At 32.6% G+C, this 19220-nt stretch overlaps 1 long non-coding RNA gene across 1 annotated transcript in view; it reads left to right on the forward strand.

The window, feature by feature from the left end:
* Positions 1–253: 253 nt before the first annotated feature.
* The window catches only part of LOC118165235, a 23147-nt gene continuing 4180 nt past the window's right edge, over positions 254–19220 (forward strand). The window contains exons 1-2 of the long non-coding RNA XR_004749932.1: positions 254–264; positions 9256–9262. This is a non-coding gene — a long non-coding RNA (uncharacterized LOC118165235). The remainder of the gene's footprint in view (positions 265–9255; positions 9263–19220) is intronic.

Consider the following 19220-nt stretch of genomic DNA (forward strand, 5'->3'; position numbering starts at 1 on the left):
TTCCTTTGTGTGTCTTTACCTCGAGCAAAATCCTACCACATATACTAAAGCTTGGTGAGATGATCCATGCTGTCCTGTATCTGTCCTTACTTCTTTGTTTCCCTCAATTCTGAAATATTAAATTGTCCAAACTAATTTAGATTGTCTGATCTATCTGAATGTAATCAACTCTAAAGTTTGCAGAGATCTATGTCTTCTTTAAGAGGAAAGCATATAATCAGGCTGAGTAAAAAGGAGTGTTCCAAAGATCTCCTCAAGAAATCTGTCCAGTCATAAGCAAGGAGACAAGACTGTGAAGATAGAAAGGTTTGTAGGTGATAATTGGTGTGCACATAAATTGTTTATCCTATTTGTGTCATTTTCCAGTATCCTTTTAACCAGTGACATTAAGAAAGTGTTTTGATCTTAAATGCACTAGTTGTGAATGTTTACAGTCTACTTTAAAGGCAAATAATTGTAAGCCAGTTGTCAGCAGGCAGAAATTCACAGTTCAAGGATTCACACCTCCACTGGAAAATATCTTTAGGTTCTATAAATGTACAAGTGGTAACTACAGATTGAATAAATTTTAATTTCTCTGTCTAAATACCTGTCCATATCAGCATTTCTTGGTACCTGGCAAGAAATCTGATCTTGGTAACTTATGACTACAGTTGCTTATTGGATATACTTTTGCTTTTGTAATGAAATTATGTTTGCTTTTTTTTTTTTTAAAAAAAAAAAAAAAGTTATTAAAATTTTAATATTATTTATTACCTTATGTTGTTAATTTTCTTTTTTGTTGTTGTTTTTCTATTTTCTAATGGTCTCTTAAATTATCTCATAGGTATTAAAGCCAGTCAATTGATACCTGTTACATATCTTGTCAATTACATTTTGTTAAAATTGGCTGGAGTGGTTAATAGTTGAAAGGTAACTTTCAAGACTCCATTTGCTTTATAAGTCATAAAAATGACCTAAGTTTTTTGTTTGCTTGTTTTTTTCTTTTCTTTTTTTTTTTTTTTTTTCTTCTTTAATTAGTTATTTCCTGCAACAACTTTTAAAGATATATTTTAAATGTTTAGGGATCCAATTTAGACCCTCTTTGATTTTAATGCAAATTTTTAAATGCAAATTTAGGGTCCAGCTGAAGGAATATTAACTCCATCTCAGCTCATGAAAATCTGCAACTGCATGTCTAATTTGAATCTTGTCTTTAAACCTCATTAATTTTAATAGCATTTCTGCATACTTGTGTGCTTCTGGATGTAGTTTCAAAGCGCAATTTCTGCTGAATACATAAAATAATCTCCTAATATCTTTCCTTTTCCAAGTTTATGTGAGCATTTTCATTGGGGGGGGGGAGAAGTAGCCAGATGAATAATTGAATAATTTTATTGGTTTGGAGTGAGTGATTTCAGGCTTAAGGTCTTGGACTAAATTTTATGTAGAGGTTCAAATAACTGATTGGTACGGATTTGAAGCCACAGCTGGCAACTACTGAATAAATATATGAGTTTTTAATAGTAGCAAGAATTCAAGGTGTGTGAACATGGAGAGTGTGGGTGAACTGCAGTTCTGCTTCCTCGCGCTGTTTGTGTTTCCTATAGTGCTGCAGGAAGGTATCTGATGAACATTGTTTTGTTCAGCAGTACCATTCTCTGATTAGCTAAACCTGGGTTAAATCAGTTTTATGCTGGAAAGGCTGTGGATAGCTGCCATAACTAGCTTTACAGAAAATAAAAACAAGCAAACAAAAAGGAATCTAAAGATCTATGTGGTCTACATTGCATATGACAAAATATGGTACCTAAAATGTAGTACCTCTATTTAATATTGTTATAATTCATTTTATACTTAAAAATAGCTTCATGAGTCATTCAAAATATCTCTGATAACCTATTTTACCATAAAATATTTGAAATCTGGCCACCATTTTCAGCTGTCATTTTCTAATTATTTATTTATATATAAAAGTTATTTTTCTCAAGTTCACATTCAGGACCACCTGTAAATGTAAAGCTGATCCTGAATCCCTAGTGCACTGTTTGTAAAACAGCTCTCCTTTCTCCTGTGAGTCTGACAGTTTTTATTCACTGATTATTAAAATTTTACCTTGCCTTCTTGATCTATTCAGAAGTGAATTTACTTCATTTCCCCAGAGGAGAAATCAGAACAAGTACCAAATACATTGTGTGTATTTTTAAAACTGTTTACTACAGCATGACTACATTTTCTGATATAACTATGAAAATGAGATCTTTGCCTCTTTCATTGTTGGATGTTTAAAATGTAGTCACCCCAGTCTACACATTACCACTGTACAGTTCATTAATAATCAGCTGGGAAAAAAAAAAAAAAAAAAAAAAAAAAAGTGTTTTATTTGACCATTGTCCATTCCCATATTTCAGAAGGATATAAACTTTCCTTTGTAAGTGCCAATTTCTCTCACTTATCCATAAAAAGAATTAGTGTGATTAGCTCACAGGCATATGTTTACTTTTAGTCCTGCCAATCCCAGACTAGCCATCTTGTGCAATTTATACTTTTATTCATCCATTTCCCTTTCGCATTCAATGCCTTCAATGCTTGTTAATTCAATGCTTGTTATAAGTGCCCCAGATTATATATACATATTTTTTTATGAAACTTTTATTTTATCTGGCTTGGACTGTGTCTTTCAAACAAAAGTGTCACAGGCACCATTAATTCTGAAATATTATTTAAAAGTCTCTGGGTTTGTTCCCAGTTGTGCGTCTGAGGTTTTATTTGAGCTTTGACACTTTACCTGCTTTGTGATACCTTTTTCAGGACATTCTGATTCTCAAATGAATTTATGGAAGATTTTATTTGATTCTTTCTTTTATATGTGTTCATTTTTGTGGGGTTTTATTAGTAAAACACCTTCAAAAGCAATGCATAGACATGATGAAATTGAAATTGCCTAAGCTTTTATTCATTTAAAATCAAAACATATATTTTTATTCCATGTTGTCTAAGCAACCCTTATGAGCTTTGCTGATGAAGCAGTGCAAAATATTTGTCTCCTGTCTTCATGATGAAAAAAGGAACCCTGTCTTTTAAATACAAACTGATTAATTCCCTTTTTTCTCTCATTAATTAATATATGTATACTATCTATTTTTATTACTACATATAAGAAATCACAGGAAATATAAATGGGAAGAAGAGTGCTGTTTTTCTTCTTCTCACCCTTTATACAAAAGAGCTTTAGAAAGCTATGGAAGCTATGGAAAGCTTTTGGAAACTTCATATTAGAATTTTTTATTTTTAGGATAAATTTGAAGATGTATGAGTTATAGTTTTGGAAGACTGTATCTTTTGTATTATTTGCAATACAATAGCTTTGTGAATTCTTTCTTTATTTAAATCTTGAGCTGGGTGACTTCAATACAAATATACATTGTTATGGTCTTAAACACAAAAGAAACCATAGACAGCAAAAGAACTGTTAAAGAATAATTGAAAATAAAGTAAAAGTTTAAACTTAATTTATTCAAGCTTTTGTTTGTTTGTTTGTTTGTTTGTTTGTTTGTTTGTTTTAAAGGAGAAATTCAGTTTTCCATACACCAAGAGGAAGGATCTCTATAGTCAACAAAGACCAACAACCTGAAATGTTTCAAGTCTCACCTTACTGAAGAGGATGGCTGCATACAGACTAACTACTAATATCAATCTATTTATTGATTGAGGAGTGCTACTTGGACTGGTCAAGCACTTGCTGGAGATCAGTCTCACAATTTAACTGTCCATTTGATGTAATTCCAGTGCTTGGAGTCCTCCTCTTCTGCTATTCAGTTTTCTAAGATTTATGTAGACAAAATATCTCTTCACTTGCACAAGCAAGGCTTTGTATTTGTCAGAGAAATTCCTTTCCAAATTCTAACCATCTACTCTCTCATAGTTACAACTTGTAGGCTGGCAGGTAAAAATTCTCTAGTTTCTGAATTTGAAAAACATTATCTCAGAGTATTCAGAGATGCCAGCAGAGATGCCAGAGATGCCAGCATATACCACTTGATTCAGTTTCACTCCATCCCAGCTATGGCTTCTGCACTGAACCACATTTTTCTGCTCCCCAGCAGCAGGAAGGCGTAATCATAATTCAGGAAAGTTTTTATTGGTGGTGGTGGTTTCTTCCTTCCTTCCTTCCTTCCTTCCTTCCTTCCTTCCTTCCTTCCTTCCTTCCTTTGTCAGATCAATAGATTTCCCTGACATACACTATCACTCTGGGATATGCATAGACCCACCTTATCCACACCCAATAGTCTGTCCCTCTATTGCAGTGACAACTGTTTCTCCATAAGTACCTTTTAAACTGCAATACATTACAGGCCTGGCACAATACAATAAGGGAAATTTGTGGCAGTGTATGTTCTTACCCTGGGTTGGGATATGCAGTGATTTGGGCACTGTGTGACAAGCAACAGGGCTGTCCCTGATCAGGGGTATGCAGTTGGACAGATGTGGGAAGGATCCTCTACCCCTTCCCAGACATCTAAACTTAGTACTATTATCATATTGATGAGGTGAGGCAATTTGTACTAAAGGTCAGGCAACTCTTACCTTTAGGGGGAAAATAAACAATAACAATGCTCAAATGTTGTTTATCAGAGAATGTATGAATGTCAGCCTGAAACCCAAGAGACTGATACTAATATGATGTTTATATTATGGGCCATTAAACCCATCACAGTAATCCAGATGAAGGTGACTCAGAGTAGTAATCATGCTGTGTTTGTGTCATCGTTATGGATGACAGGCAAAACATTTTTTAACAGTGATTCTGTAGTAAAAGGACTTTTTCTTTTGGAATTTAAACCATTACAAATATTTTTGACACATTTTAAACTGATAAGAAATATAGATATTAACATACCGTGTATGATGTCTACCACTAAACAAAAACAAACAAACTAACAAAAAAAAGTCCAACAACCAAAAAAACAGCAGCTTACTTAGAACTGTAAGACTATGAGAACTTTCACATGGTTAATTTCTTCTCTGACATGTAAATTGTAAATTAACATATCCCAAAAACAGTAAAATATATCATAATGGCAGATCTATTGTCCAGGAATGAAAGAGTTAGATGAATTTTTATTTAAGTTGATTAACTCAGAGAGTAGTAGACTGTACTGAAGGCTCTTTAAACTTGACGTGTTAAAATAATGTTTCATTTGCATGTTCAAAAACAGGCAGTGCCAGTTAAAAACGGAATACATACAGTCTCCTTGAATTGAAAAGAAATAGATGGGGTTGAGGGAAGAGTACTAGAGAATGTTTAGACATGTCATTTGTACTCAGCAATGACTTGTTAACCTCCAGACCTCCAGGCTTATTTGGGGACTTTCTGAAGAACAATACTCTGGAAAAAAAAAAAAAAAAAAAAAAAAAAAAAAAAAAAAAAAAAAAAAAAGCTGTTGAATTGATGCTTTGGCTTTGCTCAGATAAAGTTTTTTATTTTCATTGCAATCCCATCCTGGGTTTAAAGTGGATTCAAGGGTATGTAACAAATAGCTAGTGCTTTTATTTCCACTGAGATAGCAAGTTCAAATGAAATGGTGTGTGCCTGCAGCCTCTTTGGATGATTGCAAAGTTTGGAAATCCTAGAAGTTGGGCTATATTTGCTACTTACAAAGGTAAGTTTGAAGAAGTATTCTTGTCAGTTTTTGGAAAAAGATGTTTGTTAGCCTAATAAGAATGCTAGTGGAAACAAGAGAGATGGTAGAAAGAAGACCAATAATCTAAAGGAATGGTATAGTTACCATTTACGATGCATTCGTACATGTAAAGAAATGTGGTGTACACGCATATACAGACATAAAGTACTTCTGTGTGAGCTCTCTGCAAAATTTATTTCTATTCTTTCAATTACCTAACAATATCACAAAAGCTAAATTTCAATATTAAAAAAAATAATAATTAAAAAAAAAAATGGTCAGAGAACATAAAATTGAATTCATAGAACTTGCAGTGACTTTCTTGGAGAGAATGAGCTGTTATGGAGTTCTTGGCTGGGATCCTAAGGTTTTACTCTGTGTGTTTCTCATCTCACAGGGAGGGTGTGTATTCTGACTTCCAAAACGGAATGTTAATTTTCAATGAAAAAAAATGCTCTGTGCATCAACTAATGGGTTATGACTCTAAGTTTATAGCTGTATGATGCAAAAGGTACTACCTGGCTTGTAGTACAGCAGTACAGAGCGAAGGGCTAAAAGGAGCCCAATGTATGCCAGAAAAATAGAGGCAGTCTTCAATCCAAATGTTGCTAAGCAGCCAACTTCTCCCTCTGATCTGTTTCATTCTCCATTTCAATCTGGGACTCAGCTAACAGTATGATAGCCAGGACACCTTATCTGGCCTTGAAAAGAAAGGGCATGAGTTGACTTGCATCCAGATAGCATAGTTTTCCCACCCAAAAATGAGTGGTGGTATCCAAACTATCTACAGGAAGCAATACATGACATTTGCACACCACTGAAACTTTCCTTGGGAGAATGCTCAGCATTTTTGGCACAGCATGTACTATTTAATTGAAATTTAATTGCCTGTGATATGTAGTAGGTTAGACTACTTTATATAGTCTCTTTTTAATTCATGCATTATGAATGTATCTGTACTGTCATCTCAAGGCCCAGCCACCCGTGCCACTGATCTACAGTTTTAGTTTGCTGCTGATCTCTTGAGAAAACTCTCACAGTGTTCATGAAGAAGCTTAGATGAGAAAGGATGGAGGAGGGGACAGTATTGGCAGTACATTTAGTTTTGTCCAGGATTGTTGTTGGGGTAAGGACAAACACAAGCAATTTGTGTTTGCCTTTCTCACTCACAGACTTATTAAGGCATCTCAACAAACCTTACAATCATCAGACAGGTGCTGACCTAATCAATAGGAAACTGATTTTCGGGACACACTCTTGGCCAGGGTCACCAGTTGCCGTGTCCATGAAATAGTCTGTGTGATAATGACTCTCTTTTAGTGATCTTCTCTTTATTTTCCTTCTTGTACACTGGCTGCTTCTTAGTAGTTACTTTTACTTTCAGGGTGTTGTTCAGTTCTGTTCTAATCTTTATAATAACCTCCACCGAAAAGATTTATAAGTCCCCAGTTGCCAAGGAAATGAACCATTGTGCCTAGCCAAATTGGTTGTTCTCACAAAGTATACTAGAAACAGGGAAGAGTAACTGAATGATGAAAGCTTCTGTGAAAGAACAGGTAACTGAAGGGAATTTGTGACAAAGAAAGATTAAAAATTGTTATTTGGAGAAATTAAGTCTTGCATGTCCACTATTTCACCTAGTACAACACTGTAGGCATTCAGAAGAAACAATCAAGCAAACATTTTGCCAAAAACAAAACAAAAACAAACAAACAAACAAAAAGTTTTATTATCCAAGACATAACTAAATATTGTAGAACTCACTGCTGCAGGATGCTGTGTATTCCAAATGTTTAAACTTATATTTAAAAATAATCAGTCAAAGGTCTATTCAAATCTTAGTGCAAGCTCAGGTTCAGGAGGTCCTTTTAAACTGCAGATTGTGCAGAACTGGGAGATGTATATTTGGAACATGTAGTGAAATTATCACTTGCCATATGCTTTCTACCTAAATACTTCCAATTAGTCATGGGCAAAGATGGGATGCTGGTCTCATCTGTTACTATATCTCAGCGTGTACATCCTTATACTCTCTCTGTACCAGGAAATGTCTCCCTCCCACATGTAGGTGAACTTCAGTGTTCTGCAGCCTCAGTTCTCTCAAAATCAGTTCCCAGCTCCCATTGAAATCTAGTTTGATGTCTTTATAAATATAGCATTAGTGCTTCCTAAATTCCGAAACACTTTTCTACCAGATTGTACATGAACACAACAATTGCAGAATGTTTAGGAGGAATGAACTCTTCATGTTATTATTTCCCAACAAATAAACTGAAAATCTTACACTGCTGCATCTCTCATTGGAGCAAGGTCAGACACTTCGCACTTTTTATTATGTTTCCCCTCCCCCGCTTTTCATTAAATGTAAGATTGGAGGTAAGGTCTCTTCCATGCTGACAACCTAAAGAACTTAAGGGAGATAAAAGTTCATTAACAAGTGAACACAATAAAAAGGGCGGAGGGATGAAAATACTGAAAATTTTGAAATGGCAAGGTTGCCCTTGTACCTTTTTCTGGTATGCAGTCTTGTCTAGCATCTTTATACGGGCACGAGTTTGGTGTAAACAGACATCATGGTGCAAACACAAATCCAAATGTTCAAAAGGAAGCTTATATAACTTGCCACTTGATCTTTTGTGATCCATTCTAAGTGTATACTTTTGGTCTCTGCCTCAAAACTGAATTATGTAATTTAGAAGAAAAAAAAAAAAAAAAGAGAGAGAGAGAGAGATAGAACTCTTCTGGCCTACTCAGAAAATCTATATGTACTTAAAACAAGTTTGCAATACACAGAATTTGCCTTTAAATTGATTTCAGTATTTATACTTCCAGTATTGGCAAAGCTTGCATACTGTTGGATATTATTTGGAATACTGAGCTCAAAGCTCAGTCGAAAGGTTATCAGCCTAGAATGAGTATGAAAAGTTCAAAAAAGAGGAAAGTTAGGACTTGATACAGCACCTGCTAGACATGATTCTGTTCCCAGACAATATTCTGTGTCTGTCAAACATTGAAAATGCATGTGGATTATGTTGCCTTTTACAAATCACATGCAATATTTTTTTTTCCCTTTATCTATTCAATTGGAAAATATGTAGTATACAGTAGAGACAGATTTTCAGCATCATGTAGAAACCATGTAGCTCAAACCCTGCTTTTCTCTAATAATAACAATTTAAATTTTAATGGATTATAAAGAATACTTAAATCAGAAACTAGATTGTGTGCCCTACTAAACAAGTTTTGGTTGGTTTGCTTTTTCATCTTCAGGATATTAAAATTAAGCATTGGGATTTAAATATCAGCCCTGTAAATATATAGTTTAAACACTAAAATATGATTATTATTTTTTAAATGCTTCTTGAATGGACTTTACGTTCACCAAATGAGCAATGTTTGAAAATATATAAATAACTGAAATGAAATTATTTTTATGAACCTGAAGGTCCATAAACTTATTTTTACCTCAGTACAATGAGGTAAACTTATTTTTACTTCAGGCTATTTTGCTATTTTTTTTATACTGAATTCAGGAAATTAGAGCTCTGATGAAACTTAAAGTCCTGTAAAGGGGAACATCAAAACTCTGCAGGATAATAGTGATTTTTTTTATTATTTTTTTTACTTCACCAGTAACTTTTTGCACTATATTCTGTTTTAACTCTCCTCTATCTGAGGCTTAACCAAGCATGTTCAACTCTCTTGTCCCTCCTACCTGTGTGCCTGGTCCAACTAGAATTGATTCACATACTTTCCTGGGTTTTAGTTTTTTAATGAATGGAGATTTAATTAGTAAAGCAATTTGTCTGATATCGCTGAAAGGAGAGGAAGGAGGTCCATTAAATAAGAATACATACCTCAGACGTATACACACAAATCACTAACTTTGGATATATCTCCCTTACTAATAATTAGGACTGACCTTGTAACTTGTGCTTTTAATGAAAAATGAACAATCATCTCTCAGTTTTAGGATGAAATACAGTCAAACCATTCTGGACACTGGTAAGTAAAACTTCACAGTGAAGACTGTGAAATAAATATTGGTATATATAGCTCAATTTTCGGTACACTAAAAAATTAGCATTGAAATAGATTGTATGCATGAAAATATAAAGCTTCAGTTATATAAATCATTCTGTCTGCAACTAAAGTCCTAAAAGTGATGAGATATTTTTCTTCAGTGATATTACCATATAGCATTTATCAAGATACCTTGATTAATAGAGTGAAGATGTCATTTACCTACCAAGGGAAGTCAAACCATTTGAGTTTGCTGTTTGCTATGCAAAATACAGAAATGCAGACCATTAAGTAGTTCAGTTAATTCAACTAATTTAAGAAAATAATGATTTTAGATCAAAGGTGGTAAAATATTTCTAAAACAGTGTTAATGATATAGTATAGTATATATCTTATATATGCTATATATCAAGTATATATACTTGAATGAAACTGGCCTTGCTGATCATAATTTTCACAGCATAACAAAAAGAAGGATATAATTTCATAAAAGACAACACTAGACCAGACGCTTTATCAAGTAATTGGACACATTTCAGGAAATTGATGCAACATTGTCTTGCCACATAGCCATGAATTATATTAAAGTTCTTCAGAAATATCTGAAAATTGACAGAATGGGCTTTTGAACTGTAAACACGCAAATATATTTATTTCATGTGGTTGGTCCAAAGCAGATATCTATTCCTGATTTCAGGGCACTTGGAATTGCTATTGGAGCTATTGATGCACTTAAGTAAAAAACATGTTTTAAAACAACCTAAATGTGATTTTTTGCCAAACAAATTGATAGCATGGGTTTTTAAATTGAAGAAATAAAAAATGACTAGTAAAAATCTACCAATGATGTCTCTCTAAAGAACACTGTGTGCCTCCAAAGCATGGTGCTGCTTATGATAGAGTGACTGGAATAAAAATGGATATGACAGAGACTTTTGAACTAACAAATAGTCTAGAGATTGTAAACTGGTGCTCTTGTATTCATTTTCATACAGCAAGAACAAAGACATGTTCACTGAAATTGATACACAGCAAATACAACACTGATAAAATGAAATAGATTTCATAAAATGCATAGCAATCCAATAGAAAGCAATGTCACAATAACTGTTCAGGCCAAGACTTTAACCAAGTTCAAAAGAGTAGGCATTTATAGGTAAGCATTTACAGAATGAAATCTACCAACCTATAATAAAATTAAATTGTGCTACTACTTTAATGGTTCATTACAGAAATAATCTCCTTCAAGACTCTTTGGCTAAAGATCCAGTTGTTCTGCAAGCACAGAAATGTCCCTACTGCTTTTAAAGAGGCAAGGATTTTATATATACATATTCAGAAAGGGGGATTGTGATATCTGCTACAGAGAAACTGCTATTGAGCAGTTTTAAAGAAAACATTGAGCAGTTTTAAAGAAAACATAATATAGATCAAGCTGGTGGAAGCTTTGATACTATCCTTTGACACACTCCACACATTTAAGATATCCCATCCTTAGATAGTATTCTACTTCTACTTTGCTTTTAGAGAAGCACTAACTGGCAATGGTTAAATAAGAATTTCTTAAATAGAAACATTTACTATTGGGAACAAAGTTTTTCCTTTCCAATAGTATATGTAAGTATGAGATAAAACAATTAGTGACAAGAAGCAAAACAGACGAGTGAAGAAGCCATGGAGGCCATCAGCTATATCATTGCAATGAGCAGCTAGTTAATCTGGAGTAAGTTCTTTGCTATCAACAAAACCTTACTGCTTGGGCATTGCAATTTTTAATGCAAGTAAATACTTGTGTATTTCTGAAATGGAATTAATAAAAAAATCATCCTTAATAAGGCAGGATGGAAAATAGAAATACAAATTTCTGAGAACTGTGGTAGTTGAGTTCTCATCCCATGCTTACTAATAAGGTAACAGTAAGACATTTACAAATGTTTTATGAAGGTCTTTGTGGAACAAAGACAGGAAAAGGAAGAAATTTTTACTCCCCAAAATGACCAATCTGGAATTAAAAACAAAGACGGTGCAAGGGGCTTAAATATGAACCCTTTCTTTTAAACCAACATCCTAGGAACAGTCTTTATGAAATTTTCACTGAATCCAATCCACTTACACACACACACACACACACACACACACAAAAAAAAAAAAAAAAAAAAGTAAGATTTAACTGCAAATTTTATGAGTAAAAAGCTAGTTTTTTTTTTTTTTTTCTCTTCTTTTATTTCTTTTTTAATCATCTCTAATGTTAATGGCCCTTCACCATAAATGAAGCTTGAAATAAATATGGATATAAAATACCCAGTTCACGATCTTTGCAAATTGTCACATTGTCATAAGAGTATGTATTAACCATAATCAGTGAAGCATAAGTTTTTCATGGAATATAAAGTCTATATATTTCACAGGAGACAGTGCTGTTGCTCATCCCAGTTTTATATTAAGGTTTTGTACAAGTTCAAGTCCATTGACTTTACTGGAGTTTCTCCAAGTTTACACCAGTACAAATGAGGACAAGTAAGACCGATAGCCAATGATACATATTGCTTTTGCAGTTAGGCAAAGTATTTGTTGCCAATAATGTGTTTCAAATAAGAATATTTTTGAAGAGTACTGTACCTACGACTAGATTATTCTCAAATAGTTTATTCAGAAACGTTTATTCAGAAAAGACTTCATTAGAGCTTGCATATTATTTTGAAGAATTCCATGCAGTGCTAACTTAAAAAAAAAAAAAAAAAAAAAAAAAAAAAAAAAAAAGCTTAAATTCTAGGTACCAGATTATACTTATATATTTTAGAAATAACTGAAATATTAGACATTTCTATTTCTATTCCAGGTTGGCAGTTAACTATCTTGCAGCATGTCTCTGTATAAAGTAGTTCTAAAGTTATTCCTAAAACATTGCTAGTCAGAGAGACAAAATGCAGTACTTTAGATAAGCAGTCCCAGCAGCTGCAATTTACAGGTACTGACTATTCCTTCTACTGTGTAAACACATGAATATTGTGTGTGAGCGTGATTTGTTTTGCAAAAGTACTATATAGATCAGTGTCAAGGACATAACTTTAATTCAAAAAAGTGTGATAACGTTCATATACTGATTAGATCAAAGTCCTGAATAAATATAGCTTGTAAAGGATGCATTTTTGATGTTTAGCCTGAAGCATATCAATGCTTTCTAAATTATTCTAGTGACTCTTTGGATATACTTTCTACCTCCACTGATTCTTGATCTTAGAGGATTCCTAAGTACAAAACAGATGTGGCTTTATATTTGTGCCTGTGTGTTTTGGAGTAGGACTACTATAGATTATGCAACCTACAACTGGAAATATAAAATATGAATATATATATATATTAATAATATAGTATGAATATTATATATATGTATATGAAATATATTGTATGAATATATAATATGAATATGAATATTTCAGATTTCACTCAATTCTTGTTGCCTGAATACTTGAGCAGTTATTTCAAGGCTTTCCTTTCCCCTAATCCCATAGGTTATGCTAGCTGTAGTTAATTGAACAGTTAGGTCAATGGCTCTAGGGTATTAATATTATTCTCTGTTCTGTAAAATTGTTAAAATGGTGCCTGGTTCAGTTTTGTCTTGATACATCCAAAATTTGTTCATACTATTCCCATGCACAGCTTTGGAGTTAGCACTGGCAAGTTGCCATGTCCCATAGGCAGTGTGGATGCAGTTTCCCTGATTTAGATGATTAAGGGCTATTCTGTGCTAGTAATTCAAACAGACCATGTAGTTGACATCAGGAGTACAGAACAAAACCTGGTACTCTTTTACTAGTAGAGATTTAGCTGCAACATCTGCCCCACTTTGAAGAGTATCATAACTCAGATCTCCACCACAGCAGTGGCATAGGCTTCCCTAGAGGAAAATGTCCTCTCCTGCGCACTGCGTGTTGATTTTTCCTGTTGGGAAAAGTGATGAAAATTTCTGTATCCTAAAATAAACCAGAAAACTCATGTAAATAATGGCACAAATTGCAGGATAGATTTATAATTCAAGTTCAGTATGATTACTGAATTATCTTTATCAATTTCCAGACATCATTCTCTTAGACTTTTAAAGACAATTAATTCGTTAAAATCATTATAATCTTTATTTTTGCGAAGGAATTACACTGGAATTTTTATCCACTTTCAGTAAAACAATTATATGTGATTGTTTCAGATTCCCTGATAACTAGCTGTTTTGGCACCTTTGCTGACATTCCCAGTGAGGCTGTAGACTGAATGACTATGAAGACTAAACTGTGTACTTCATCCCCTGCAGGACAAATTTAGGTAGGCAGAATTATGCTAATCCAAATTTGGCCCAGACAGCAGAGCTTAGATTAGTTCTCCTGGTGGGATTTTTTCCTCTGTAAAAATGAAGTAATCTTTCATGAGATACTCTGGCAATATGTACATATTCAACAAGGAGCATGGATTTTGATGCACCTTTAATGGTCTCAGTGGAACAGGTTCCCAAGGGAACATTAAAATTGGCCCATCTACAAATACTTGTTAAAAAATCCATCAGTTCAAAACACTCATATACATTACTAAAAACTATCACAAAAATGAATAATTTAGAATTAATAACCATTTGGTAAAGAGCTTTAACAGTTTAATCTACTTTATCCTCCCCTCCCCTCCCATCTAAATCCAGAGTCAACTGGATGCATAAAAATATTTATTTTGATTTGGAGGTAGTAATAGGTCTCATGAATTCAGTGAAAAATGTAAATTTTACTTAATGTAATCCTGTAAATAGAAAATCCAAAACTCCTTTTATATTTTTATTTTTTTAAGTGTCTTATTATTTTGTGGATTTGACACTTTAATTTTCAACATTAGGAATTAAGAATACCATTTTAACTGTACTGTTCTAATTCTTCTGTTCTGTCCATTGCCCCTGAACTGTTGTAAAACCCTAAATTTGTCAGCAGATTATAAACTAGAATAAAAAGAGTTTGGCAATGAGAAGAAGCCAGTTCTGTAGTGCATTGCATTGAATATCATCTTCAAAAATATGTATCTCACTCAAGCAGCATTTCACTGGAATTGAAAACCACCCAAACAAATATTTTGTGTTGAATCAATATGTAATTTTCTTGGTTAGTGATGTATCTAGATAGAACTGCTGTTAAATGTGAGATGATTCCTGTCGGGTTCTGACACAATTGTTCAGTCTTTGATCTCTGGGGATCAGAGAAACTAGCAGTGTCAAGCCTAGTCTCAAATTGGCTGTTCTACCATCAATGAATAAACAAGTTACTAAAGGAAGTACTGAGTAGTGATCATTCCATAGTAGGTTAAAGTATCTAAAAACTAATGCATTTTCAAATGTTAAACTGGAATTATTTATATGCAGATGGACTTAAATTATAATAAACAAACACATAATTCTGAATATCATCAATCATTAAAACTGGATCAGAATATCTTCCTATTAAGTAGTATATTTAAAATGATATAATAATGCAAAGCAATTACTATTTGGCTCTAACAAAATTAAAGTAGCAATTATTTTTTCTTAAATATTCTAGCCGAGGTATTTGTCACTCCCCAGGTTGGAAGCCCAGATGGGTTGTCTCAGCACACTTACCTGAGAAAATTACTTGACATTATCAGTCTATGTTTTATAGTTTATATTTAGGGGAAAGTGGAACTAAATCAAGCCCTGAAATTATAGTATGTGCAGTTATAAAAGTAACCTATTAAGGGAGGAATGCACTTTCTGGCCAAAGCTGATTGACATGGAATAAATCTAAAGACTGTTTTTCTGTCGTAATGGCTTTGCTTTGAAGGCATAGACTTATGTAGTTTAGCTTCATTTTTTTTTCCATCTCTCTAAAGCATCAAACAATCCATCATTTAAGAACAGTAACAAGAATATGGACACTGTCAAAACCTTGGACTAATGAATTTGAGGAGTGAGAAAGAACCAGTTCATGTTTCTGAAACAGTTCTCTGCCTATACTTTTTGATTCTTGAGTTGTATAATATAGAAGAAATGCTAAAGAGAATGTAAAAGAGACCTAAATTCTTTCAGTAACTCCTTTGAAAGATTACTTTGGGAATGCTCATCTTGATTAACCTTCATTTACCCTAATTTGCAAATTTAAGCAAATGATTCTTGCAATGATTCCCAAATTCTTAGTGTATCCTTCATCCCAATTTAAACTAAACCTCAACTGCATTGTAGTCACCTGTGAATATTAAAGAAACATGTCATGAAAATGTAAATGACCCTAATACAAAGAACCCTAAGTGGGAACACCATCTTATTTGGTACCAGCGCTATTGATTATAATTTATCTTACAAATTATTAGAAAATGCTTTTGCCACTTCTAAACAACACTTTAATTTTTACCTTTATAATCTCAAATATAGGGCTAGAGTGTTAGACTAGACCATGACTAGACCAGTTCAGTTCAGAAAGATCAATGGAAGTTTATTATAATAATGCCAGAATGTCACTGGTGTTGCATGAACTGGTGGGGTGGACTGAGTGTGGTTTCTGCCAAATTTTTCTAGCTCTACTAATTTAAGAAGACACAATGCTGTTTGTAATTCATGTTGTGTAAAAATATGACATTTTAAGACTTCATGCCTACCTTGTCGGGAAAAAAATAACAATAAAAAAATATATAATTTAGTTAAACTTAATTGGCATTCCTGTATGTATGTATTCATATTCATAATGAATACAAACAAAAAAAAAGTGAATAAAAGTACAGAAAATAAGAAAATTAATGGATATGAGTTGTTTTAAAATCTTAGTATATGAAATATGACTTAGAAAAATGGCACCAGGTTATGTAAACGTAATTAAAAAGTTTAGGAACCATAAAAAGTCTATCTTTCAAGCTTTTACTGCAATAACTTTCATTGAATGATTTTCCTCCTTTCCTATTAAATAAAAGAAAGATCTCACTGGTATTAGCAAAGGCCAATAAAAGCTACTTTTATTATGAGTGAATAGACACTGGTGCTTCACATCATTAGAAACAATTTCTAGGCTCCCAGAAGACACAGCTTAATTGACAAAATGTTAGTATTATAGAAAAAAATTGTCAGAAGTTAGACTTATATACTTACTAGAATTTAATGAAAATAAACCAAATTATTTTATTTACTAATTATTTATTCATTTATTTTTAATCTACTCTTTCTTTAATTATTTTTTTCTTGTTAATTTAATCTACTATCTGTAGTGATTTTTTTTTTTTTTTCCCTGAGATAGACTTTTGCATCCAGTGATATAACAGTTATAGAATCAAAGAATGGTCTTCCACTTCCCTTCCACTAGGTCAGGTTGTCCAAAGCTCCATCCAATTATTTAGCTTTTTAATGTCTTTGTAATTATCTCTGTTCTTCTAATTAAGTGATTTATAGATCAGATTTTTTATTTATATTTTTAGCTTTACTTCTATATTTATTTTTGAAAAAAGTTCTTGCTCCTCTAAATATCATAATGGTCTTCATGCCTGTACTGTTTCCTTACATACTTTATTTTACCTTTAGTGAAGTAATTTTTGCATAGCCACACATGCTGCAGCAACTGAAGACCTTACTTTTCTACAATAAGATGTCACTGAGTAGCTATAAAGTTATAGAATTATGAAATTATAGAAATGTCATAAGGGGCCTCAATAACAAATTTTATTCAAACCTAATAAAAGAATTTGTAATTCTGGACTATCCTGACAGGTGCATATTTAAACTGTTCAGACCTAAGGATGGAAAGATGCTCCAACAGGACTCATAGTGTATCATTCAGGGTTTTTTTGCCCTTGTAGGAAGTATGATTTTTCTAATAATAAGTACAAATATTTGTTAAAATCACATTGTTAACTTCAAAACTTTACAAAAATAATTATAAAACTGAATCACTAGAATATCACCATTCTCAGCTGAACTAAAACAATTATTTACTTTCCTCTACAGACTTTTTTTCTCAGCATCTTATCATTACTGTTCTTGAAGATAATTTTTAATTCTTTAGAGATTTGTTTCATTTCCTTCTAGGCTGAACTTCATAAGTTTATTTTATTCAACTTTTTTTTTTTTTTTTTTTTTTTTTTTTAACCAGTTCCATCCTGTTTACCACTCCTGTGACTCATTTCATTTTAAGACCCAGGAAGCATTCTGTTATCTGGTCTATACTATGTCAAAGTTATGTATCTTCCATTTTTTTCCAAAGAATGTGAATTGTTAAAGAATATGCCACTTAATTTTACTTCTATAAATGTAGAAAAGCTGTAGAAAGTTTTGGAATGAACTTTTTTTTTTTTTTTTTTTTTTTTTTTTTTCCACACACATGGTGGGAGGTAGTACTATTTCAAACTACTTTGTGTAGTAGTTTGTGTAGTCCTGAGTTTACACAATCAAAATATTACATAATTAATATAATTTTGTTGTTGTGTAGAAGGCATTTTAGTCATACAAGTTTTTAATTATAATCTTGATAATACGTTGGTTGTTGTAAAACAGGTAAACCACATTTTTTTGACATGATCTGAGAGTTATATGCAAGGAAGTTAAAAATAGGAGACATTATATGCCTGGTTTTAGAATGAAAAATAGAAAACAAAAGTTCAAATGATAAGACAAAATGTTCATCTAGGTACATAGAGCCATCACCTTCAAGAGATACCTTAGGTTTACTGACAAAAGGATTCTGAAGATCTATTTAGACCAGTTGTCACTTTTAAAATGGTTAATTTTAACTGAAATAAATCTCAACTGAAGCTTTTGTGGAAGCAATGTGAGGGTCTTCACTTACAGGTTTCTTTCAATGCCAATCTGATTTTTTTTTAATTTTTTTTTTTTTTTAAATAATCTTTAAAATCTTGGACCCTTTTCCATCTCTTCTCCTTTTCTCATAAAGATGATTTAAAATGAAGTAAGATTAAAAAGGATATAAAATGATGGAAGAACTTTTCACAGTCTAGTAATTTAAATATCAAGAAGGAAATGAAATGAAATGAAGAAAGATTCATCATTTTAAAACTGAAATGGAAATTAATCATGTAGTCCCATGCAATAGACTTTCATCTATTTACACCTGTACTATATGCTAAAAATTGTTTGACCAAACTTGACCTTCTGTAAAGACTTCTGATTATGGAGACTTCCAAACTGCCTATTCAAACAGGCAGTTTGTTACAATGATTAAGAGATTAAGATGTTTGCAATTGTTTAATGTGTGCAATGTATACTTGTAGAAATCATACTGTTAAAAGATACAGCTACACTTCTGGAAAAAAAAAAAAAAAAAAAAAGAGGTGACAGAGGATGAAGATAAATATTGCAGAAACACAACCAAGTAAGTAAGATTAATTTGCCATTGATAAAGCATATTAAAGATTGATCTCTAAGATTTTGATATCTATCTCACAAAATTACTTAATGTAATTCTAAAAGAATAAGGCAAAAGAGATGAATTCCCTTCTGGAAATACCTGTTTATCTACTTTTGCTTTTTTTTTTTTTTTTTTTTTTTTTTTTTTT

Source organism: Oxyura jamaicensis, chromosome 3, assembly GCF_011077185.1.
Source record: "Oxyura jamaicensis isolate SHBP4307 breed ruddy duck chromosome 3, BPBGC_Ojam_1.0, whole genome shotgun sequence".
Classification (NCBI taxonomy): domain Eukaryota; kingdom Metazoa; phylum Chordata; class Aves; order Anseriformes; family Anatidae; genus Oxyura; species Oxyura jamaicensis.